At 44.3% G+C, this 27,460-nt stretch overlaps 1 long non-coding RNA gene and 1 other non-coding gene across 2 annotated transcripts in view; both read left to right on the top strand.

The window, feature by feature from the left end:
- LOC148136169 (uncharacterized) overlaps positions 1-20,957 on the top strand; it is a 39,616-nt gene extending 18,659 nt beyond the window's left edge. The window contains exon 3 of the long non-coding RNA XR_015754754.1: positions 20,770-20,957. This is a non-coding gene — a long non-coding RNA (uncharacterized LOC148136169). The remainder of the gene's footprint in view (positions 1-20,769) is intronic.
- Positions 13,475-13,556, top strand: trnal-uaa (transfer RNA leucine (anticodon UAA)). Its single transcript has one exon. It is a non-coding gene; the product is annotated as a tRNA-Leu (tRNA).
- Positions 20,958-27,460: the final 6,503 nt, after the last annotated feature.

Raw genomic sequence — 27,460 nt, 5'->3', positions numbered from 1 at the left:
ACACCTCTTCTCTACATACCTCAAAGCCATCCATTCTACTTAACTGTGACTCAGTATTCACATTGACAACAATGTCCTGTTTCTGAATGAATACTGACGAAAAGTATTCATTCAGTGTCTCCGCAATCTCTTCAGCCTCCACACGCAACTTCCCACTACTATCCTTGACTGGACCTATTCCTACCCTAATCATTCTTTTATTCCTGTTATACCTATAGAAAGCCTTAGGGTTTTCCCTAATCCTACCAACTAAGGACCTTTCATATCCACTCCTTGCTGCTCTTAGCTCTCTCTTCAGGTCCTTCCTGGCTACCTTATAACCCTCAATCGCCCCAATTGAACCTTCACGCCACATCTTTACATAGGCCGCCCTCTTCCATTTAACAAGGGATTCCAATTCCTTATTAAACCACGGCTCCCTCACACGACCCTTTCCTCCCTGCCTGATGGGTACATACTAATCAAGGACACTCAATAGTTGCTCCTTGAACAAGCTCCACATATCAATTACACCCTTGCCTTGAAGCTTACTTTTCCAGGCCACACATCCTAAGTCATGCCTCACCGCATCATAATTTCCTTGCCCCCAACTATAACTCTTGCCCTGTACTGCACTCTTATCCCTCTCCATCACTAGAGTAAAAGTCACCGAATTGTGGTCACTGTCCCCAAAGTGCTCACCTACCTCTAATTCTAGCACGTGGCCTGGTCCATTACCCAGAACCAAATCCAGTATGGCCTCACCTCTTGTTGGCCTATCTACATATTGTGTCAGGAAACCCTCCTGCACACATTGGACAAACACTGACCCATCTAACGAACTTGAGCTATAGCTTTCCCAATCAATATCAGGAAAGTTAATGTCCCCCATAACAACCACCCTATTACTTTCACTCTTCTCTTGATTCATCCTCGCAATCCTAAATAACCAGGCAGCACAGAGTCAGTGCCCTAATCTGAGGAGTCTATACATATCCTTATTATATATATTTAACCAGACATCACAGAATCCGTGCCCTTAACTGAGTAGACTCTAAATGTCCTGGTTGTATATATTAATTTAACTCACCAAAAGAAAGTCAGTACCCTAAACTGAGAAGACTCAATCTCCTGGTTATGTATATATTAAACCAGCCAACACGCATTCAGTGTCCTAAACTAGAGACTCTACATCTCCTGGTTGTATCCATTTATTTAACTAGCCAACACAGTCTGTGTCCCAAACTGAGGAAAATGTAAATATCCTGGATGTGCATGTTTATTTAACCATCCATCACAGAGTCCGTGCCATAGACTGAGGAAACACTAAAAGTCCTGGTTACATATATTTATTTAAGCAGGGTGTAGATTTGCTCGCTGAGTTTGATATCCGGATGTTTCATTACTGGCTCGTTAACATCATCAGTGGCGACCTCCAAGTGAAGCGAAGCTGTTGTCTCCAGCTTTCAATTTAAATCTTTCTCCTGGATGGGGTTTCTGGGGTTTGTGGTGGTGTCATTCCTGTTCATTTTCTGAGGGATTGATAGAAGGTATCTAGATCTATGTGGAAAAAGTGAGGACTGCAGATGCTGGAGATCAGAGCTTAAAAATGTGTTGCTGAATAAGCGCAGCAGGTCAGGCAGCATCAAAGGAACAGGAGAATCGACGTTTTGGTTATAAGCCCCTCTTTAGGAATGAGCAGGGTGTGCCAAGCAGGCTAAGATGAAAGGTAGGCGGGAGTGAGTTGGGGGAGGGGGGCTGGGAATACGATAGGTGGAAGGAGGTTAAAGTGAGGGTAATAGGCCGGAGAGGGGGGGGGGGAAGTTGGGAAGAAAATTGCAGGTCAAGAAAGTGGTGATGAGTCTGAGTGTTGGGACTGAGAAAAGCAGGGGGAGGGGAAATGAGAAAGCTGCAGAAATCTGCATTCATCCCTTGTGGTTGGAGGGTTCCTAGGCAGAAGATGAGGCGGTCTTCTGCAGGTGTCATGTTGCCATGGTCTGGCGAGGGAGTTGGCCAAGGACCTGCATGTCCTTGACGGAGTGGGAGTGGGAGTTAAAGGGTTCAGCCAAGGGGCGGTTGGGTTGGTTGGTGCAGGTGTTCCAGAGCTGTTCCCTGAAACGTTCCGTAAGTAGACGGCCTGTCTCCCCAACGTACAACGTACAGGAGGCCACATTGTGTGCATTAAGTGATGTGTGTGGAGGTGCATGTGAATTTCTGATGGATATGGAAGGATCCCTTGGGGCCTTGAAAGGAAGTGAGGGGGGTGGTGTGGGCGCAGGTTTTGCACTTCTTGCGGTTGCAGGGGAAGGTGCCGGGAGTGGAGATTGGGTTGGTGTCGGGTGTGAATCTGACGAGGGAGTCGCGGAGGAAGTGGTCTTTCTGGAACGCTGAAAGGGGTGGGGAGGGAAATATATCCTTGGTGGTGGGGTATGTTTGGAGTTGGCGGAAATAGGTCTATGTGTTTGTTTATGGCATTGTGGTTGGAGTGCCAGGCGTCTAGGAATTATCTGACATGTCTGTGCTTAGTCTGTCCCAGAATAGATGTGTTGTCCCAGTCGAAATGGTATTTTTGTTCATCTGTGTGTAGGGCTACGAGGGAGAGAGGGTCGTGTCTTTTTGTGGCTAGCTGGTGTTCGTGTATCCTAGTGGCTAACTTCATTCCTGTTTTTCCTACGTAGTGTTTGTGGCAGTCCTGGCATGGTATTTTTGTAGACAACGTTGGTTTTGTCCATGGGATGTACTGGGTCTTTTAGGTTTGTTAGTTTTTGTTTGAGAGTGTTGTTGGGTTTGTGTGCTACTAGGATTCCGAGGGGTCTTAGTAGTCTGGCTGTCATTTATTTAACCAGGCAGCACAGAGTCAGTGCCCTAAACTGAGGAGACTGTAAATCTACTAGATATATAAATTTAGTTAACCCGCCAGCCCACAGTCAGTGTCCTAATCTGAGGAGTCTAAAGATATTCTGGTTACATATATTTAACCAGACATCACAGAATCAGTGCCCTAAAATGAGCAGACTTGAAATGTCCTGGTTGTATATATTTATTAAACTCACCAGCAGAAAGTCAGTGCCCTAAACGGAGAAAACTCTAAATCTTCTGGTTATATATATTAAACGATCCAACACACAGTCAGTCCCCGAAACTGAGGAGACTCTAAATCTCCTGGTTGTATTTATTTATTTAACCAGCTCTCACAGAGTCAGTGCCCTAAATTGTGGAGAATTTAAACCTCCTTGTACTTGTTTATTTAACCATCCAGCACAGAGTCAGTGCTCTAAACTGAGGAGAATCGGAATCTCATTGTTTTACATATTTATTTAACTAGCCCATAGAAATTCAGTGCCCTAAACTGAGGAGACTATAAATCTCCTGGTAGTTTATATGTATTTATAAATTCAGCACATAGTCTGTGCCCTAAACTGAAGAGACTCTAAATCTCCTGGTTATATATATTAAACCAGCCAATACACAGTCAGTGCCCTACACTAGAGACTCTAAATCACCTGGTGGTATCTATTTATTTAACCAGCCAGCACAGAGTCAGTGACCCAAACTGAGGAGACTCTAAATATCTTGGTTATACAAATTTGAACCAGCCACCACACAGGCAGTGCCCTAAACTGAGGAGACTCAAAACGTCCTCTTTATATACAATTAACCAGCCAATACAGAGTCAGTGCCCCAAACTGAGGAGACTCTAAATATCCTGGTTATAAAGGTTTTAACCAGCCACCACACAGTCAGTTCCCAAAAATGAGGAGACTCTAAATCTCCTGGTTATATTTAATTAACCAGCTCATTATATATATTAAACAGACATAACAGAGTCAGTGCCCATAACTGAGTAGAGTCTAAATCTCCTGGTTATATATTTTGAAATACACAGCTTAGAGTCAGTGCCCCAGAATGAGCAGACTCTATATCTCCTGATTATATATTTTTTTTAACTAGCCAGCACAGAGTCAGTGTGCTAAACTGTGTAGAATTTAAATCTCCTGGATATACATGTTTGTTTAACTCTCCAGCACAGTGTCAGTGCCCTTGACTGAGGAGACACTAAAAGTCCTGGTTACATCTATCGATTTAACAAGGGTGTAGATTTGCTCGCTGAAGTGTAGGTTTGATATTCAGATGTTTCATTACCTGGCTAGGTAACATCATCAGTGGCGATCTCCAAGTGAAGCGAAGCTGTTGTCTCCTGCTTTCTATTTATATCTTTCTCCTGGATGGGGTTTCTGGGGTTTGTGGTGATATCATTTCCTGTTAGTTTTCTGAGGGGTTGATAGATGTCATCGAGATCTATGTGTTTGTTTATGGCGTTGAGGTTGGAGTGCCAGGCTTCTAGGATTTATCTGTCATGTCTTTGCTTACCCTGTCCCGGGATAGCTGTGTTGTTCCAGTCGAAATTGTGATTTTTAACATCCATGTGTAGGGTTATGAGGCAGAGAGGATCGTGTCTTTTTGTGGCTAGCTGGTGTTCGAGTATCCTGGTGGCTAACTTTCTTCCAGTTTGTCCTTCAAAGTGTTTGTGGCAGTCCTTGCATGGAATTTTATAGAAGACATTTGTTTTGTCCATGTGATGTACTGAGTCTTTTCATTTTGTTAGTTTTAGTTTGAGAGTATTGTTGGGTTTGTATGCTACTAGGATTCCGAGGGGTCTTTGTAGTCTGGCTGTCATTTCTGAAACTTCTTTGATGTATGGTCAGGGGGTTAGGGTTTCTGGCTGTGTTTGGTCTGCTTGTCGTGGCTTCTTCTTGAGGAATCTGCGCACTATTTCTTTGGGTATCCATTCTTCTTGAATACGTTGTATCGGTGGTTCTCCTCTGTTTTCCGAAGTTCGTCTGTGCTGCAGTGTGTGGTGGCTCATTGGAATAGTGTTCTGATATAGCTTTGTTTGTGTGTGTTGGGATAGTTGCTGGTGTCGTCAAGTATTTAGTCTGTGTTTGTCAGTTTTCTGTATATGCAAGTTTGTAGTTCTCCGTTGTCCATTCCTAGACGTCACAGTCGAAAGAAGAGTCTCCTCAGTTTAGCACACTGACTGTGTGGTGGCTGGTTAAATAAATGGATACATCCAGGAGATTTGGGGTCACTTCAACTTAGGCCATTGACTCTGTGCTGGCTGGTTAAAGATATATAACCAGGGGATATGGAGTCTGCTCATGTTAGGGCACTGGTTCTATGCTGGCTGATTAAATAAATATACATTACCAGGAGATGTAAAGCCTGCTCATTCTTGGGCACTGACTCCCTGCTGGCTGGTAAAATAAATATACATAACCAGGAGATTTAGATTCTCCTCTGTTTGAGGCACTGAATTTTTGCTGTCTAGTTAAATAAATATATATAACCAGGAGATTCAGAATCTCCTCAGTCTAGGGCACGGACTCTGTGCTGCATGGCTAAATAAACATGTATATCGAAGAAATTTAAAGTCTCCACTGTTTAGGGCACTGACTCTGTGCTGGCTAGTCTAATAAATAAACCATTAGATTCAGATTCTCCTCAGTCTATGGCACAAACTCTGTGCTGTATGGCTAAATATACATGTATATCCAGGAGATTTAAATTCTCCACAGTTTAGGGCAATGACTCTGTGCTGGTTGGTCTAATATATATAACCAGAAGATTTCGAGTCTGCTTATTCTAGGGCACTGACTCTGTGCTGTGTATTTAAGTATACGTAATCAGGAGATTTAGACTCTACTCAGTTATGGGCACTGACTTTGTTCTGTCTGTTTAATATATATCATGAGCTGGTTAATTAAATATAACCAGGAGGTTTAAAGTCTCCTAAACTTAGGGCACTGACTATGGGCTGGCGGGTTAAATACATTTATATAACTAGGTGATTTACAGTTTCCTCACTTTAGTGCTCAGACTATGTGCTGTATAGATAAATGCATGGCGATTTAGAATCACCTCAGTTAAGGGCATTGACTCTGTTCTGCTGTTTAAATATATCCAACCAGGAGATTCTGAGTCTCCTCAGTTTAGGGCACAGACTCTATGCTGCCTCGTTAATACATATATATATTATCACATTTAGTATCTCCTCAGTTTAGGGCACTGACTGTGTTGGCTGATTAAATATATACAACCAGGAGATTTAGAGTCTCCTCATTTTGGGGCACCGACTCTGTTCTGGCTGACTAAATAAATATACATAACCAGGAGATTTAGAGGCTGCTTATTGTCGGGCACTGACTCTGGACTGGCTGGTTAAGTAAAAACATATAACCAGGATATTTAGAGTCTCCTTAGTTTCGGGCACTGACTGAGGCTGGCGGGTTAAATAAATATATATAATCAGGAGATTTAGAGTCGCCTCAGTTTAGGGTTCAGACTATGTGATGGATGAATATATATAAGATATATATATATATATATATATATATATATATATATATATATCAGTACCAGAAACTGAGGAGACTCTATTGACAGTGAGGAAGCATGTGGCAGGTTACAGCAGGATATAGAGAAGCTGCAGAGCTGGGCAGAAAGGTGGCAGATGGAATTCAATGTAGCTAAGTGCGAGGTGATTCACTTTGGGAAGAATAACAAAAAGATGGGGTACTGGGCTAATGGTCGGATACTTGGTAGTGTGGATGAGCAGAGGGATCTTGGTGTCCATGTACACAGATCTCTGAAAGTTGCCACCCAGGTAAATAGTGCGGTCAGGAAGGCATATGGCGTACTGGCTTTTATTGGTAGAGGAATTGAGTTCCGGAGTCCTGAGGTCATGATGCAGTTGTATAAGACTCTGGTACGGCCGCATCTGGAATATTGTGTGCAGTTTTGGTCGCCATACTATAGGAAGGATGTGGAGGCATTGGAACGGGTGCAGAGGAGGTTTACCAGGATGTTGCCTGGTATGGAAGGAAAATCGTATGAGGAAAGACTGAGGCACTTGGGGCTGTTTTCACTAGAGAAAAGAAGGTTTAGGGGTGACTTGATTGAGGTGTACAAGATGATTAGGGGGTTAGATAGGGTCGACAGTATGAACCTTTTCCCGCGTATTGAGTCGGGTATTACAAGGGGGCATAGCTTTAAATTAAGGGGGGGTAGATATAGGACTGATGTTAGGGGTAGGTTCTTCACTCAGCGAGTCGTTAGTTCATGGAATGCCCTGCCAGTAACAGTGGTGGACTCTCCCTCTTTATGGGCATTTAAGAGGGCATTGGATAGGTATATGGAGGATAGTGGGTTAGTGTAGTTTAGGTGGGCTTGGATCGGCGCAACATCGAGGGCCCAAGGGCCTGTACTGCGCTGTATTCTTCTATGTTCTATGTTCTATGTTCTATCTCCTGGTTATATATATTTAAACAGACAGCACACAGACAGTGCCCCTGACTGAGGACACTCTAAATCTCCTGTTGTTTTGAAATTAGTCAGCCAGCATAAAGTCAATGCTGACTCTGTGTTGGCTGGTTAAATAAATGTATGTAACCAGGACATTTAGAGTCTCCTCAGTTTGGGGCACTGACTCTGGACTGGCTGGGTAAATCGATATATAACCAGGAGATATAGAGTCTGCTCATTTTAGGGTTCAGTCAATGTGCCTGCTGTGCCCATAACTGAGCCAGAACAGAGTTGGTGCCCCAAAATGAGGAGACTCTAAATCTCCTGGTTGTATATATTTAATCAGCCAACACAGTCAGTGCCCTAACCTGAGGAGATACTAAATGTGATAATATATATATATGTATTAACGAGGCACAGCACAGAGTCAGTGCCCGAAAATGAGCAGACTCTAAATCTCCTGGTTATGTGTATTAAACAAGGCAGCACAGAGTCAGTGCCCTAAACTATGGAGAATTTAAATCTCTTGGATATGCATGTTTATATAACCATCCAGCACAGATTTTGTGCCATAGACGGAGGAGAATCTGAATTTCGTGGTTATTTTTATTTAAACAAACAGCACCAAGTCAGTGCCCTTGACTGAGGAGATGCTAAATGTCCTGGTTATATATATTTATTTAACTAACCAGTAAAAAGTCAGTGCCCAAAAGTGAGAAGACTCTAAATCTCCTGGTTATATATATTTAACCAGCCGACGCAGAGTCAGTGCGCAAAACTTTGGAGACTCTAAATCTCATGGTTATACGTATTTTTTTAACAAGCCAACCCAGAGTCAGTGCTCCAAACAGAGGAGACTATAAATATCCTGGTCATATATTTTTTTTAAATCCGCCAGCCTGCAGTCAGTGCCCTCACCTGAGGAGACTCTAAATCTCCTGGTTATATATATTTATTTAAATCACCAGCACAATGTCAGTGCCCTAAATTGTGGAGAATTAAAATCTCCTGGACATACATGTTTATTTAACCATCCAGCACAGAGTCAGTGCTCTTGACTGAGGAGAATCAGAATCCCGTGGTTTTACATATTTATTTAACTAGACAGTAGAAAATCAGTGCCCTGAACTAAGGAGACTCTAAATCACCTAGTTATATCTATTGTTTTAACCAGCCATCCCAGAGTCAGTGCCACAAACTGAGGAGAGTCGAAATATCCTGGTTATACAAATTTGAACCAGACACCACACAGTCAGTACCCGAAACTGAGGAGACCCAAAACGTCCTGGTTATATACAATTAACCAGCCAGCACAGTCAGTGCCCCAAACTGAAGAGACTCTAAATCTCCTGGTTATGTATATTTGAATACGCAGCAGAGTCAGTGCCATAGAATGAGCACACTCTTAATCTCCTGTTTATGTTTCTGTATTTAACCAGCCAGCACAGTCAATGCCCTAAACATTCTCTAAATCTCCTGTTTATATGTATTTATTTAACTTGCCAGCACAGTCTCAATGCCTTGTAATGAGCAGACTCGAAATTTTTGGTGATATTTATTGATCCAGCCAGCACAGAGTCAGTGCCCTAGACTGAGATCATTCTGAATCTCCTAGTTAGATATGCTTATTAAACACACAGTCAGTGGCCGAAACTAGAGACTCTAAATCTCCTGGTTGTATCTATTTATTTAACCAGCCAGCACAGAGTCTGTGCCCGAAACTGAGGAGACTCTAAATCTCCTGGTTATATATAATTAACCAGCCAGCACAGAGTCAGTGCCTTAACTGCGGAGACGCTAAATCGCCTGGTTGTATATATTTAAACGGACATCACAGTCAGTTCCTTGAAATGAGGAAACTCTAAATCTCCTGATAATCAACCAGCCAGCACAGAGTCAGTACCTTGAAATGAAGAGACTCTAAAACTCCTGGTAATTTATGAGTCTTTATCCATCGAGCACAGAGTCAGTACCCTAAACTGAGGAGACTCTAAATTTCTGGTTATATATATTTAATTAGACAGTGCCATTTACTGAGGTCACTCTAAATCTCCTGTTGTTTTGAAATTAGTCAGCCAGCATAAAGTCAGTGCTGACTCTGTGTTGGCTGGTTAAATAAATATATGTAACCAGGAAATATAGAGTCTGCTCATTTTAGGGTTCAGAAAATGTGCTGGCTGTGCCCATAACTGAGTAGACTCTAAATCTCCTGAGTATGTATGTGTTAGGACACAGCACAGAATCAGTGCCCGAAAATAAGCAGACACTAAATGCCCTGGTTATATATATTAAACCAGTCAGCACAGAGTCAGTGCCTAAACTGGGGAGATTCTAAATCTCCTGATTATATATATTTATGTAACCAGCCAGCACAATGTCAGTGCCCTAACGTGTGGAGAATTTAAATCTCCTGGATATGCATATTTAATTAACCACCCTGCACAGACTTTCTGCCTTGTCTGAGGAGAATCTGAATCTCGTGGTTATATATATTTAAACAGACAGCACAGAGTCAGTGCCCTCACCAGAGGAGACTCTACATCTCCAGGTTGTATATATATATATGTTTAACCAGCTAACACAGAGACAGTGCTCAAACTGAGGAGACTCTAAATTTCCAGGTTATATATATATTTAAACCGATGGCACATAGTCAGTGCCCTTAACTGAGGAGACTTTAAATCTTCTGGTAATTTATGTGTATTTATAAATTCAGCACATTGTTTAACCGGAAACTGAGGCGACTCTAAATCTGGTTATATCTAGTTATTTAATCCGCCAGACCACAATCAATGCATTAACTGAGGAAATTCTGAATCTCCTCGTTATATGTGTTTATTTAATCATAGAGTTGAGAGCCAGTGCCCAAAACTGGGGAAACCCTAAATATCCTGTATATATATATATATATATATATATATTTAAACAGCAGGCACAGAGCCACTGCCCTAAACTGAACAGACACTAAATCTCCTGGTTATAGCTATTTGTTTAACCAGCCAGCCCAGAGTCAGTATCGCAAACTGAGGAGACTCTAACCCTCCTGGCTATATACATTTAACCAGCCAGCACAGAGTCAGTGCCCTAAATTGAACAGAATTTAAATCTCCTGGTTACATGCATATATTTAACCAGCCAGCACAGAGTCAGTGACCTAAAGTGAGGATTCTCTATATCCCCTAGTTATGTATATTGACCCAGCCAGCCCAGAGTCAGAGCTCGAATATGAGGAAACACTAAATATCCTGGATACATGTATTTAAACAGGCAGCAAAGAGGCAGTGCCCGAAACGGAGGAGACTCGAAATCTCCCGGCTCTCTCTCTCTCTCTCTCTCTCTCTCTGTGTGTGTGTGTGTGTGTGTGTGTGTGTGTGTGTGTATATATCTATATATATATATATATTAATCCATCCAGCACATAATCTGAACCCTAAACAGGGGAGACTGTAAATCTCCTAGTTATATGTATTTATTTAAGCCACCAACCCACAGTCAGTGCCCTAAACTGAACAGGTTCTAAATCTCCTGGTTATATGTATTCATTTAACCAGCCAGCCCAGAGTCAGTGCCCCAAACTGTAGAAACTGTAAATATCCTGGTTATAAAAGTTTTAACCAGCCACCACACAGTCAGTGCCTTAAAATGAGGAGTCTCTACATCTCCAGGTTATATTTAATTAACCATCTCGCACAAAGTCAGGACCTGAAAATGAACTCCTGTGAGGAGGTTGAGCAATTCATCAACTTCACCAAAACATTCCACCCTGGCCTTAAATTTACCTGGACCATCTCTGACACCTCCCTCCCCTTCCTGGACCTCTCCATCTCCGTTAATGACGACCGACTTGACACTGACATTTTTTACAAACCCACCGACTCCCATAGCTACCTGGATTACATCTCTTCCCACCCTACCTCTTGCAAAAATGTCATCCCGTATTCCCAATTCCTCCACCTCCGCTGTATCTACTCCCAGAAGGACCAGTTACACTAGAACACACGAGATGGTCTCCTTCTTTAGAGACCGCAATTTCCCTTCCCTCGTGGTTAAAGATACCCTCCAACGCATCTCGTCCACATCCCACACCTCCTCCCTCAGACCCCACCCCTCCAACCGTAACAAGGACAGAACACCCCTGGTGCTCACCTTTCACCCTACCAACATTCACATAAACCAAATCATCCGCCGACATTTCGGCCAACTCCAAACAGACCCCACCACCAAAGATATATTTCCCTCACCACCCCTTTCCGCCTTCGGCAAAGACCGTTCCCTCCGTGACTACCTGGTCAGGTCCACGCCCTCTCCCAACCTGGCACCTCCCCTGCCCCCGCAAGAACTGTAAAACCTGCGCCCACACCTCCTCCCTCACCTCTATCCAAACCCCTAAAGGAGCCTTCCACATCCACCAAAGTTTTACTTGCACATCCACTAATATCATTTATTGTATCCGTTGCTCCCGATGTGGTCTCCTCTACATTTGAGAGACTGGGCGCCTCCTAGCAGAGCGCTTTATGGAACATCTCCGGGACACCCGTACCAATCAACCAACCGCCCTGTGGCCCAACATTTCAACTCCCCCTCCCTCTCTGCCGCGGACATGGAGGTCCTGGGCCTCCTTCACCGCACCTCCATCACCATCAGACGCCTGGAGGAAGAACGCCTCATCTTCCACCTCGGAACACTTCAACCCCAGGGCATCAATGTGGACTTCAAACAGTTTCCTCATTTCCCCTTCCCCCACCTCTCCCTAGTTCCACACTTCCAGCTCAGCACTGTCCCCATGAGTTGTCCGGACTTGTCCTACCTGCCTATCTCTTTTTCCACCTATCCACTCCACCCTCTCCTCCCTGACCTATCACCTTCATCCCCTCCCGCACTCACTCATTGTACTCTATGCTACTTTCTCCCCACCCCCACCCTCCTCTAGTTTATCTCTCCACTCTTCAGTCTCACTGCCTTTAATCCCGATGAAGGGTTTTTGAACGAAACGTCGATTTTGCTGCTCCTTGGATGCTGCCTGAACTGCTGTGCTCTTCCAGCACCGCTGATCCAGAATCCACCCCTGTGTTCTCTGTCTATACCATGATGTTTAGATTGATTCTAATCTAAAAAGTGAGATAATGGAGTTTTACATAAATTCATGCGGCAAGACGTGTCTGAGTGTGGACATGGATACCACTATTATGCATTGGATCACCTCCCACCTTTTGCCTGGCAGGTACTCATGTGACTCAGCCAACTTTGTCTATCTTATACGTTGCAGGCAAGAATGCCTGGAGGCATGGTACATTGGGGAAACCGAGCAAAGGCTACGATAACAGATGAATGGGCACCGCACAACAGGAGGGTTCCCTCCCAGTTGGGGAACACTTTAGCGGTCCAGGGCATTCAGCCTCGGACCTTCGGGTGACCATCCTGCAAGGTGAACTTCGGGACAGGCAGAAGAGAAAAGTGGCCGAGCAGAGGCTGATAGCTAAGTTCGGTACCCATAGGGAGGGCCTCAACCGGGACCTTGGGTTCATGTCACATTACAGGTGATCACCATTGCACTATACACACACACACACATATTTCTACACACACACACACACGGACACAGATACATACAGACGCGCACACAGACACCCACGCACAGCTTTATAGACACGCACACTCCCACACTCACACATGCACCCCCTCACAGACTTAAGACACTCTGCACTCACTACACACACAGACACACACACACACACACACACACACACTTTCTCACACTCATAACCCCCACCCCAGACAGACACACCCACACAGACAGACAAAGACCCACATGCACACAGATATTTTGTGGGTGAGTTTGTACTTGCATGCAGTTTTTGTACTTTGCTCAAAAACTGCATTCATTCATGTAGAAATCTTGAGCTCAAAAACTATGAATTTATGTAAAACTTACTCCCTGACTCTTTTCTCTGACCGTCTGCCTCATGACTTTTTAAAATTCTGTAAGGCCATTCCTCAGCCCTGAAGCCCCAGGGAAAACTGTCGAAGCCTATTCAGCTTCGTGCTATTGTCCAAACAGTGCAAACCTTGCAAACCTTTTCAAATACTTTCTAAATTGCACCACGTTCGTTACTGAATGCACGATCTGTTATTGCTGAAGTGAAGCGACGCTGAAACATTAGTAATGACAATTTTGTGCGCTTTTCGCCTGTAGGGTATCGTGGCCGAGTGGTCTAAGGCGCTGGATTTAAGCTCCAGTCTCTATCGAGTCGTGGGTTCGAATCCCACCGCTACCAAGATCGCGGCTGTTCTTCTTCAGGCAGAGGAACTTAGCAGGCCCTGCACATTTTCGTTGTTGCGTTTGCAGCCGGTCACTGACTCTGGGACAGTCAGTGGGACACTTTGCTGTCGGAGCCCCCTCATCTGCACTGCTTTACGATGAATATCGTACCAGTTTCTGTGTCTCAAATAGTCAGCACGTTTGGCTGCAAGTTTGGTGGTTCGAGCCTGCCCTTCGCACCGAGCCTCAACGATTTCAGTTCAAGCATTGAGACCAACCATGTACTGACACTGCAACAACGAGAACTCAGCAGAGTCCGCAGCTGGATGTGGCCCCAATCTCTCCAAGGCCCCGCTGCCTACAGAAAGCGGCTACTGCAGCTTCAATCACCGGCTTCCTGCTCAGCCCTGGGACACAGCACATGGAAAATCCTTCCCCAGGAACGGCTCTTCCCGTGTGAGAGGGACAACAATTCCACTTTAAGTTGAGAATGGCTTCAGAAGATTGTTGCAGTCCTTGGAGTGTTTCATAAACAAAACTCCTGTGTCGCAAATAAGAAGTGGGGAAAGTTGTTGGCAGGAAGGATAGAGAAAGTGCTGACTGTGAGGACTCTGTCTCGGCAGCAGGTGGGATTGCTTACACCCGAAACAGGAATGATTGCGTTTCCTTAGGGAATGTCCCAATTGATTTAACGTCTGCCAGAGTGATTGGGAATCATTCCGGCCACCTAAAGATGAGGATAAAAATATGAAAATATGTATATTGAATCTTAAATCCAGAGATAAGTGCTAAATAGATAATAATGTTCTGAATGAATACTAGCTGAGAAATGGAAAGTGTGGATGATGACATTTGTGATTGGCAGGAATGAACTGGATCCTTGCAAATTGCAATGCCAGGTGAAATATGCTCAGTATGAAATGACACACTAATTAATCGTGAGCCAGGCCCAACTATTTTAGTCGGTACAGCATGAGATGCTTAATCTCAGGGCCGTAAGGTTCAAGCCTCACGATGGGCCCTTTCACTCCTTTAAAGAAATCCAGCCCTCTACTCCACTTGCAGGATTGCAACCCAGTGCAGGGGTCGTTTTTGACACGTGGATCCGACTGTGTTTCATCACACGTCGGTTTCTGAGTGAAAGCTGTCTCCACTTTCCTGGAAGTGCCAGAGACAGGTTTATCAGTGCGGCCGAATATACGATGAATTGTGTCTCTTTCAAAACGTCAGGTTCCACTCCAAACGTCCACCAAACAGAGTGCTCAGAGACACAGAACGCGAATGTCTACTTGTTGGGGGGACGGGGTCTGACAGTGACTGCTCAATGTCAAATGGTCCTGAACCAAAATGAAGTGATTCAGACCGTTCTGACGGAAACCTAGGCGAACTCGCCTGAACGTTTCACAATTCACACGGAAAATGATCTTGTGTGCTCATGGGGGTTCACGTAATGGACAGTTTATTGTCAGTAACAGGGGTGGGGGTGGGGCAGGATTGTGAGGTTTCACAGTGGGACAGAAGTGATCTGGGTGAACGGGTACGTCTCACATCCCCAAAGCATGTAAGAGCTGATTGGTCCAGGATCACTACCATCTTCTGTTTCGGAACCAACAAATGAAATTGCTGAAAATCTCAGCAGGTCTGCTTGCATTTTGGAAAGGAAGAGTGTTAAGACTTCGGGACTCGTGAAATATCTTTTTGCATGCCCATCTCCCTCTGGATTTGTACAGTCTTCCTTTTTATTGACTATCTTCTGACTTCCAACTTTATTCTCTTGTATTTTATTTTCCTCTCCAACCATGTTCCCAGCTTTTAAATTTGTATCAGATCTGTCCCATCTCTCACTTTGCTCATTTATGACCGAAGAACTTGGAAATGAACAATTAACTTTGTTTCTATTTCCTTAGATACCAGATGACCAGAGACCGGAATGTATAGGATGATGGTTAGAGCTTTCAGCCCATAATCTGCTCTGCCATTCTATCATGGCTAATATTGCTCTCAATCCCATTCTCCAGTCTTCTCCCTGTAACACTCATTCCCCTTGAATTTAAGACCCAGTCTTTTTTCCCAGACTGGGTCTTCATCCGCCCCAAACCCCTCCACATCTGCTGGCGGCTGTTACACCGTGTCTCTGGGTGATCGCGCTGAGTTTCAGTCGTGCACGGCAAACCCAATCTGTTCTGAACAACGCAATCACCGCTGGGGGACAGCTCGATCAGGTCTCTGGCCCCACTGTGTTTGTGCGGGGGAGCAGTTATCACCTTCACCTCCCATGGGAAGGATCGGTCCTTCAAATATCCGGGCAGTAAAAACAATTGGCTTGTGTGTTAACATAGATGAAGGTAATTGCTTTCTGATCTGGTCAGTAAACCTTACTCTGTATGTCCCTGCCCATTCCTGCCGTTGTCGTGAAAGGGAATGCACGTCCAATTAATTGCCGTGTATGGTTTTATTCGATACACATTCTTCCTTGTTCAGAATATAGGTGGATGTTTCCAGCACAGATAATTACTATTTTCAAGAATGCAGTCGGCGGGCCCTGATACATTTCTGGAGAGTAGAAGCATCAGTTTCTGCAGAAAATGGCCTCGTTCAGAGCTGAGCAGAAATATTGTTGTTCCCGCTTTAAGGGCGACAGTTTCCCAGATGGTGATCGATGGGGCTTTATTGCAGCCTCATCATCAAACCTTGTTTTGCATTTACTCGCCCAACACTACTCTAGTGGTAAAAAGAAGTATCATTCCAAATAACTGCTGCGTGAATTTCTTTTCAAATGTCACTGCGCTGTGGCTGTGAATATGTGGCGATGTCTACAGCCCTGCTGGCCATCCTGTTTAAGTGTGCAGTTAGGAACATTCCTCTGTCTCGGCGCTACAAGGAAAATTGCCCGCGCCTATTCAGCATCGCCCTACATTCCAAACTCGGCAAACCTGGCAACCTGTTTGTCAGTATTTCCTGAGCATTTTCTTTTGATATCCTTTTTTTTCAATCGTGCTAATAACCCTGGCCAACATTGGTCTATTCGGAACGGAAATGTCAGTGATAGATAAAGAGCAGCTGGCTCGGTGGCTCGGTTGTGACCTCGTTGTTCCATTTGGGTCGCACCCGAAACACCTCTAGTTCAAACCAGGCAGGAGCGACTTTGTTCCCTTGGGAAAAGTGGATTGGTGGGAATGGAGCGTTCCTGCTTGTTGTTCTCTTCAGCAAACCTGGCTTTGAACTTGCTAGCCCACATCTGCTGCCATGGTGAAAAGGAATACCATTCCGATTAATTGCTGTGTCAAACTTCGTTCAATTTCTCTCCTCGGATAAAGTGAGGGCTGGAGATGATGAAACGCTCCTAAAACAAACGGCAGTTCTCCTGCTGCTCGGATGCTGCCTGCCCGGATGTGCTTTTCCAGCACCACACTCTCAACTAAGTTTCTCTCCTCCTGGGTCGACGATATGAGTCGAATTGTGGATCTTCTCCCGCCGTCCATTTTAAGGGTACAGTTACCAGCACTGATCGTTTCTGCACCAAAACTATCGCATTTGCTTTACATGTGAAGGCATCCTGGTTCAGTGACAAGGTAAGCTCTCATTTGCTCGGGTCACAGCGAACATTGGTTACCTGATGTCATCTCTGTCAAATGTATCCCAAAGTAGGCTCTGAAACGCCTCATTTGGACCCGAGCATTTCTAAACCTGCGTGAACCAAAACCAGAAAACCTCAGTCATGATTTGGAGCAGTTCACATATTCGAGTGTCCAAGCAGAAGGCATGGTTACCGCTTATTCAGTCAACAACAGGAATGAGAAGATTTACATCCTCAGATGAACTTCTTGACTCATGCTCTCATACAGTCACTAATTCACTTTTCTGGATAAATGTAAGGGCGTCTTCTGCCTTCCCTTGTAGTCTAGTAGCCAGCCTTTGGCGCTCTCACCGCCGTGACACGGGTTCTATTCCCGGTCAAGGAATGCGTGCTTTGTTCTGCACACACATCGTGGTAAGAATATTTCTGACCACTTTTCCAAAGTTGGCAGAACATCGGTTTTAAAGTTGAATAGAAAACCAAGAGATGCAGATGTTGGAAATCTGAACCAAAAACAAGAATTGACGTGCAAACTGAATAGTCCTGGCAACATCTGTGGAGAGAAACAGAGACAATGATACACAACGACAGAACCAGATTAGTTCTTCATTTCTAGACCACAATGCCAGGATAATGGTCAGTTTTATCTGAGGATTGTTATCAAAATCTTTTATTTTTTGCCAGTTAGCAGCCATGTCGACCCGAGATCTGATTTGTTCAGTGTCTACCTCCAGATAGGCCTCTAATTTCCTGTCTCTATCTCTGTGTATCTACCTCACCCTTTTTCATATTCTTTGACCCTTTTTTTGCCAATATCCCTCATTTCCCATCCCTACTCTATGAAAAGCCTGACGTTCGGGGATAGTTTGAGAATGGAGCTGCTGAGAGGTTTTCTGGAACCTGGCAGGAGGCTGCACAACATGGCTCACATTTTACGGATAATACGTCTGGCACTTGGATGTGATGCAAGGGGCCATTTCTTCCTCAAATCATTATAACCCTTTCGAAATTAAAGTTGCATTTCTTATCCAAAGAAAAATAAACTAACTATAGGAGAACGTGGAAACATTAATGATGCTGTAAAATGAATGAATGGCGACAGCATAGAATGAGGGTGATCCACTCGTGGTTTCTGTGCCATGACCACAACATTCCACGGCCTTTCTGCAGTGTTTCCTGCCTCACCTCGTTATTCCCACCAAACTTGGAATGAAGGAGGGAGAATAAAAGTGGGGGAGAAGAAGGAGTCCTATTAGAACAGCAGTAAGAAACTCTAGGTTGGTGTATTGGTTCGGAAGGACAACATACACTGCTGGAACTAAACCAGGAAAAAGGAGTGGGTTTGCCAAACCATAACAGGCTCGAACTCAGGCAGGATGCTGAGTCGCTTCATCAGCAACACGATACTTTATAAAAGGTGAACCTCCGAGCTTTCAATACAACAAGCGGGCGCAACTGCGATTGGACCCTATGGTCAGCTGCTTACCAAGGAGGGGTTTTAAATAACTAAGCAACGTCCATATGTGCAGTTCATTAACCACATGACCACATGAACTCGGAAATACATTTCTGTATCAATATTACTCAGTGTGATTTGCAATCAAACCCCTCTTTTGCAAAACCAGACATTTCACGATTGATCGTTCTTCAATGCAAAGGCACATAAAAGGCTAATCTTCTCTTGCATTGGTTTCAAACAGATATGTGTATCTGTTTAAGCTGACAGGACAAAGGGAACATTTTTCATCCTCTTGGGGCGTATTGACGGCTTTCATACACACAGAGGGAATTTCACACGAAAAGGAACAGTGTCATTGCCATGAATTGACCAGGAATGGTGTGTGAGCCAATGTAAACAGTTTGCTGTAAAGGCTAAACCATTAGCAGTGACACTGAGCCTTGCACCACCAGATGCAGACTCACTTCCTGCCTCATGCCTCCCAGTCATCATTGTCATTCACGTCAATTTCACTTCCCTGCTCCACTTCCAAACTTACTACCGATTGGAACCTACCACATTTAGGAACGCATTCCTGGAATAAAGATATCACTCAATGCAATAGGACTCGCTGTCCATCCCTAAATCCCCCAGAGATGGAGGAGATGAGTTGCTCTTGTGAACCATTGAACTCCTTCACACGGAGGTACAGCCATTATGGTGCAAGTGCGGGAGTTCCTGGATTTACACCCAGAGACACTGAAGGAACACAACATATTTCCAACTCAGGAAGGTGAGATGATTGGAGGGAGATTTGAAGGGGTCACTATCGTATCTGTCCGCTGTCATTGTCCTTCTACATGGTTCAAGCAATCACTGGGCTGATTCTGGAGGGATCTCGGTATGTCTTCTATGTGAAACGAGGAAAGCGTTTTCAGTCAGACAATTCACATGAAGAGAATTAAACCTTCATTCCCTGAATTGGAACTATATCCATTTCTGGACGATACAAACTTTGACTCCTCAGCACGGGCCCCTGGTAATGCTGATAGTATCCAAAGCAACCTGAATTGTACTCACCCTTGTGCCTGTCCATCCCTTCATAACCACCTTCGGCAACAACGTTTCTCTCTTCAATTTTGCAAACGCTTCATATGATCGCCTTGGGTTTCAAAGTAAAGAAAGTGGAGCTGTGGTGATCTGATGTTGGTCAGTAGGTGCAATGCAGGAATGTACAGAACAGGTTTTGATGCGTGAGATTGCACTGAAGGGATTCCACCACTAAAAGGCGCTGTTCATCTCCTCTGTTCTCCATCGCGAGATTCAAACCAACAGAGGTTTCTCTCTGGACTGGCTCAGGGTCTTGACTGGAAAAGGTCATGACGCAAGGTATGAAAAGATATTTCACTGGAGTGAATCAAAAAATCGCAGACTGACTGTGAATAAAATGATGGCAACTTCCAGCAGAGGCTCAGGCGACCCGGAAGCAGGTACCTGAGGGCAAATATGTTGCCTTGGCTATTGAAAGACATTGCTTCACGAAGTGGGACATCCGATGTGAAACAGTGACGATAATTATTTTTACTGATTGTTCACCTTGTGAATACTGTTTACCCCGATGTCCATGTTTCAATTTCATATCGACGACCTGTCGTACCTCCAGCTGCCGTTGGGCCAGTGACGTAATGGATAATGCCTCTGACTTTTGGTGGTTCGATCCTTCCTGATTTGTGTGCAATTTACTGCAGGGATTGGATCAGTGGGTCTCGAATTTGGTAGTAATGCACCTCAATGTGCGACAGATTTTCAGGAGCTGCAGACTTTGGATCAGTGTGTTTTCAAATTTGAAAGTTGCATGTGAGGCAATTGTCCATTTTAAATTCCAGCTCAACGCAACGTCTCTCATGGTCTGTAAAACTGAATTTAGTTGCGCCTAAAGCTGCCTTTTGTCGGAGAAACTTCTGTGTGTGTGTGTGTGTGTGTGTGTATAGGTGGGGTGTAGGGGGCGGGGTGGGGCTTGGTCTTAAGTCGGTGGAGAGCGGTACTGAAGCACAAGGAGCTGGTATAATCCCGAAAACTCTGCCCTCCTCCCCCCACCTCCGGGCACGTGTGTCTGTGACTCACTCTATGGATGAAAATGTGAATGGGTTGCTCGAGGGGATTTCACTTCAGTATGACGGTATATAACTCACTCCCAGTGTTGTCTCGTTTAAGATCGCAGGGATAATCTTTTTCTGAATTTTGCGGTGAAAACAACAGAACACACAAAGTATCCTGTCAAAGCTGGACACTGGATCGAAAACAGACGGCTATCTGATGAGCCATACTGCACGATAGGCCGAATGGTATTTTCCTTTCGTGTTAACAACACCTCGAAGACAACGAGAAACTAATGTGCAGCGAAAATGAACCAAAATGAAATGCATAAGTGGTTTCATTGAGAATAAATGCGACAGCTTCTGTTGCCTTCCCTTTTAATCTCACGGTTAGGAGTTGGTGCATTTTCTGAGGGGGAAAGGATAATTCCTGGTCAGGGAATGGGCGATGCGTTCTGCAAAGATATCTTGCTAACAGTATTTCTGACCGATTTGCTGAAGCCGTCAGGTCATTGGTTTTGTCTCAAACGTTGTTAAGAATAATATGAAACAAAGGATTGCAGATGTTTGAAATCGGAACCAAAACCAAGGTTTGATAGAAAAACTTAGTACGACAGTGAGAGAAACAGAGTTAATGCTTCATATCGGCGGAGCGAGGTTATTTAGACATTTCTGTATTATACTTTTGGTAAAATGATCAGTTTTCCCTGTCAGGATATTTACCAAAATCTTTCATTAGCTTACAACCATCAATGTTGAAAATTCAAAATGACTTTGTTGGCTGTAAGAATCCTTCCGTTGCTCGGAGATGGTGAAAGGCTGTGCTTAATAGTTACCTTTTTTATTATTTGTTTCTGTAAGTCAGCAGCCATGTCGATTGGAGAATTGGTTCTTTCAGTATCTCCGTCAATATGCGTCTCCATATTTCTTTCTTTCTCTGTGCATGCACCTGACCCTCTTTCACATTCTCGGACTCTCGGTCTGCCCATATTCCTCATTTCCCATTTCTGCTCTTTGAAAAGTCTGACATTCGGAGACAAATTGAGAGTGGACCAGCTAACAGGCTTTCTGCCCTCTCGGTAGCATGTGTGGGATTAGGCTCACATTCTCCGAATAAAGTTCCCTAAACTTATGCCTGAGGTGAGGAGTCATTCCTTCCTCCAAATATTATGATCCTTTCGAGTTCTAAATAGAATTCATAATCCACAAGAAAAGAAACCGCACTCACAGTGCGAACCACAACGACAGGAGTGCAATGAAGTATTTCCTGTTGCTGTGGAATGAATGAATGTTGACAGCAGAGAATTAGGGTGAACAGCTATTGGTGTCTGCGCCATCACTGCAACATTCCCCGGCAAGCCTGCCATGTCTCCTGGCCCACCTCGTTATTCCCAACAAACTGGAAATGAACGAGGCGTAATAAAGGAGGAGTACAAGCAGAAGTTCTTGTCAAACGCAGGAAGGAAACTCCAGATTGAATTAATAGCTCGGAAGAAACAATATCCACTGGAGGAATTAAACCAGGAAATAGACGAGGGTCGAAACTGAAAATGTGTTGCTGGAAAAGCGCAGCAGGTCAGGCAGCGTCCAAGGAGCAGGTGAAACGACGTTTCGGGCATGAGCCTTTCTTCAGGCCCTTCTTATTCCTGAAGAAGGGCTCATGCCCGAAACGTCGATTCTCCTGCTCCTTGCATGCTGCCTGACCTGTTGCGCTTTTCCAGCAACACATTTTCAGCTCTGATCTCCAGCATCTTCAGTACTCACTTTCTCCTATCAGACGAGGGTCACCAAAACAGGCTGAGGCTCAAACAGGACGCATGGTTGACTGACGGGCAACACTGACTTGGGAGATTTTGAAACAACCATGCATTTGGTAAAATACACAGGCACCACTACGATGTGAAATCTTTGTGGGCTGTTTATGATGTCGGCAAGTGAACAAACTGAGTCACGACACCACACCACAAGTGTTTTTTTTCATCCCAGTTCATTAACCAATTGATAACAGTAACTCGGAATTGTGTTTGCTGTATTAATGTTGCTCAGTGAGAATTGCATTCAACCCCCACTTTTGCGAAGACAGTTTATGGCTGAACTTTCTGCACTGAAATTGTACAGAAAAATACAATCTCCTCTTCCACTGGCTTCAAACTGATATGTTCAACTGTTTAAACTGAGAGGATAAGGAGAATGTACTCATCATCTCGGGGCCCATTAACTCTGTTAATATACACAGGGAACCTCACAAAAAGAGGAACAGGGTCATTGTGCTAAACTGACCTGAACTGCGTGTGAGTTAGTGTAAACAATATGTAATAAAGATTTGGAGTTGCCAGTGTTAGACTGGGGTGGACAAAGTTAAATAATCACACAACATCAGGTTATAGTCCAACAGGCTTATTTGATAGTACTAGCTTTTGGAGCGCTGTACCTTCATCAGGTGGTTGTGGAGCCTAACATCATACGACACAGAATTTATAGCAAAAGATTACAGGGTGATGCCACTGAAATGACATATTTAAAAATAAAAGTGCATTGTCTGTTCAGTCTGTATACTTTTAGAAATACCATGTTAGATTTTATTCTTTCATATGTAAACAGTATGTACAAATAGCTAAATTCTCAGGTAAATCTTTAACAATAGATGCCACCACAGCTCAGATTCAGCCTTGAAGGTGTGAGGTTGAAATCTGCCTGTGCCCCAATGTTCTGTCGTGGCAGAAGCTGGGGGTACCCTGCCTCATGGCTTTCAAGATGCATTTGACATCGGCAGTGAGGTTCCCACATCGGATCCTATTGCCTAATATGATGGGACATCCTGGTGTGTTGGCTTTGTGTATCTTCGGAAGGCAGTAGAAGTGCCTTCAAGTGCATGGTATGAGGTTGATGGAACTCTGAAAGAGTGCATTTCAGAGCTTAGATCAGAGTGTTGCTGGAAAAGCACAGCAGGTCAGGTAGCATCCGAGGAGCAGGAAAATCGACGTTTCGGGCAAAAGTACTTCATCAGGATTTCGGAGGGGCTGAGCACAGAAACAGACCCTCCATTCCAGCTCGTCTCTGCTGACCAGATAACTGAAATTAATCTAGTTATATTTGCCAACATTTGACCCTTACCCCTTCAAACCCTCCCTGTCTGCATCCCATCCAGATGCCTTTTAAATAGAGTCATAGAGATTTACAGCATGGAAACAGACCCTGACATTACAAAGGATATTGACAGACTGGGTAAATGGGCAAAGTTGTTCAGGTTAGATCAGTGAGCGATACAAACCTCCATGCCGAACAGATGTCCCAACCCAATCTTCCCCCACCTGCCAGTATCCGGCCCATATCCCACCAAACCCTTCCTATTCATATACCATCCAAATGCCTCTTAAATGTTGCAATTCTATCAGCCTCCACCATTTCCTCTGGCAGCTCATTCCGTACCACCCCCGGGTGAAATTGTTGCCCCTTAGGTCTCTTTTATATCTTTCCTCTCTCACCCTAAACCCATGCCCGCTGGTTCTGGACACTCTGACCCCAAGGAAAAGACTTTATCTATTTATCCGCCTCATAATTTTGTCAACCTCTATAATGTCACCCCTCAGCCTCCGACGCTCCAGGGAAAACAGCCCCAGCCTGTTCAGCCTCTCCCCTTAGCTTAAACTCTCCAACCCTGGCAACAATGTTGTGACTATACCAGACTTTGGCACATCATTCCGCACACTCAAAACCTTCTGTGTATAAAAATTGTGTCTCAGATTCCTTTGTGTGTACCTGTACCTGCCTCCAGCTGAAACTCTCATTCCCCTCTATCTTGTCTGCTGTCACTGAGCCATTGGTGTCTTCATTCTGTTACTGACCCTTCAGTCCCAAGGGCATGAATTTTTCTCACAAATACAATTGGAGACCTTCTCTCATCCACGTGAAGGAATTGAACCCTGACAATTCCACTTACGCTGTCTCCCATCAGTCTTCATAGGATCCATATCGCAGAGGTTAAACAGTGTTCCCAGCAAACTGTCCCGGGCAGCGGGAGTACAGGGTTCAGACAAAGTAAAACATTATTTAAACTGTACCCATTTAAATCTCCAGGTCAGGTAGAGAATACAGTTAGATGAGAGTAAACCTCCCTGTACACTGCAGCTTTTCACATTCCCAGGCCATGTTCAGTGTGGCGGTAGATACTGATCAAATCTCTCACTTCCTCCATCCTGTTCACATCAAACACACTCAAGGCAGTTCCATCACTGGGTTAGATATAGACTATGTGTTCAGCGGCAATTTCTCCACCTGAATCTCCCAGAGTCTGGGGAGAATGGGGTTCGATACAGAGTCAAGATCTTCCATATTGTCCACATCGGACACTCCCAGGACAGGGACAACATGGGGCTATATACAGAGTAAAGATCCATCTGCACTGTACCTCCCAAACACACACAGGATAGGGACAGCACGGGGTGAGGAACAAAGTTAGGCAGCATTGTAGACAGTGCAGATAGTACCTTAACATTACAAAGGGATATTGATAGACTGGGTAAATGGGCAAAGCTGCATCACTTGTTCAGGTTAAATCAGTGAGAGATACATTTTTGTTCAGTGAGGGATATGGGCCAAAGGAAGGAATGTGGAGTTAGGCAACACATCAACCATGATGCCATTGACTGATGCAACAGGGTCGAGGGGCTGAATGGCCTCCTCCTGTTCCTATGCCATAAACTGTCCCCATCAAACACTCTCAGGGCAGGGAAAGGATGGGGTTAGATACACAATGAAGCTGCCTTTACTGTATCCCCATCAACCCCTCCAAGGGTAGGGCCAGCACAGGATTAGATACTGAGTCAAGCTCTCTCTCTCTCCACACTGTCCCGATCAACCACTCCCGGGATTGTTTAACAGAGCTTTAATATTTGAAAATTCTCATTTTCCTCTGTTATTCCTTGCCCCTCAGTAACTCTGTATGTGTGTGTGTGTGTGGGAGAGGGAGACAGAGAGAGAGAGAGGGAGAGGGAATGACCGGGGCCCTGCATTCGTGGGTCATGTCCTCTGGTACTCCAGTATTACACATTATTTTCTGGATCCGTGAACAGAAATCACAGAAAGCTAACGTAATGGTGTCATCAAATATTAGGATGATTTGCCAATTATTACCAGGACATGGGACTAGGGAAGTGAGGAAGCCTTGCTGTGTCTGCAGACTCAGTCTGCAGGGGTAGTGAGTGTTCAGGAAGGGAAAGGGATTGTTGTTTTCATTCGTTCATGGGATGTGAGCATCACTGGCTGGGCCCAGAATTTATCCCCCCATTCCCATCTGCCCTTGAGAAGTTGGGAGGGAGCTGACTTATTGAACCGCTGCATTCCATCAAATTAATGTTTCTTGAGAAACAGAATGTAGTGGAAATTAAACTCCAGCTTCCTCTGTTCCTGCTCCCAATTAATATTCACCCGTTCAGTTTATACTGAGTTAGAGACTGGAATTTCATCGATGGTCTCAGTGAATCTATGTATTTCAGAACACAACAGGGAGTGAATTTCAGTCTGAAATCGATCTAAGGGATTTGGGCTACTTTCTCGACAGAGGAGCAGGTGCCAGTGAGTGAGTTACAGATCGGGGTATAGTCGAATGTGTGGCTCACATATTGACTAACCAATACTGGGAACGAATCTAATTGAGGAGTTTGAGCTTTTTATATATCGAATCACAGATACTTGAGAGTGAGACTCAGGCTGGAATATGTGGAAGGATTCGAGGAGTTTTATACATAGAATAACAAATACCCAGGAGTGAGTTACTGACTGGAAATTATAGAGATGATCGCGGTGATTCATATTTAGAATAACAGATGATTGAAAATTAGTTGCACATTGGTATTTTATCGTGGGTTTTGGGGTGTTCATTTATAGAGGAACAGATACTCATGAATGGTGTACAGACTGGAATGTAATCAAGGGGATTGGGGTGCTTTACATGTGGACTAACTGAGAACCCAATACTCGCTCTCTCATGCACAATCTCACTATTTTTTTTTCTCATGCAGAATCTCATCATCTGTCTCATACATTATACCAGTTTCTCACCCTCTCTCATACACAGTCTCACCATGTTTCCCTCTCATACAGAAACTATTTCTGTCTCATATGCTCAGTCTCACTGTCTCTCTCTGTCACAATGTCACTCTTCCTCATCCTCAATCTTGCCAACTCTCTCATAGACAATCCCACTCTCTCCCATACTCAGTCTCACTATCACGCTCTCCCATACACAATCTAAACCAGTATGTTCCCGGCAGACAATTCATGTAAGCACAGCACTAGCATGGAGGTTACAAAGAGGGAAAAGCAAGTGAGACGAGCAACATCAGTACAGTTTGTGATTATTGAACATTGGTCCCCCACTAACATGTAAGATTCTCTGACACCCGCCCCCCAGCCCGACACAGAGGACTGGGCAGATCGTGGGTTTATTAGCTGAGGCTCTGTCTCAGAATATTCTTGCTGCTAGTGTGACTCCCAGATATAACTCTCCATGTCCATCTTCTATTTCTATATTTCCATCAAATGTGCCTATTTCTGTGTGTGTGTGTGTGTCCATCTGAGTGAAAGGTTTGAGTGTCAATGATTTTATACTGGAACTCCTAACTTCTCACACATACAGACACAATCTCACACATGAGCTGACACCTATACATGCACTAACACATACGTAAACATACAGTAACACATAAACACTCACACATACATGCTCATACACTCACATGCTACCATACTCAAACGTTTTCACACACCCACACACATGCACACTTACGTTCTCTCACTCGATCTCACTC

This window comes from Chiloscyllium plagiosum, unplaced genomic scaffold (genome assembly GCF_037043375.1).
Source record: "Chiloscyllium plagiosum isolate Xiang-an unplaced genomic scaffold, Cpla_swu_hap1 HiC_scaffold_47, whole genome shotgun sequence".
NCBI classification, from domain to species: domain Eukaryota; kingdom Metazoa; phylum Chordata; class Chondrichthyes; order Orectolobiformes; family Hemiscylliidae; genus Chiloscyllium; species Chiloscyllium plagiosum.
The sequence above is the reverse complement of the archived record's forward strand: the minus strand, read 5'-3'. Positions and strand labels throughout refer to the sequence as shown.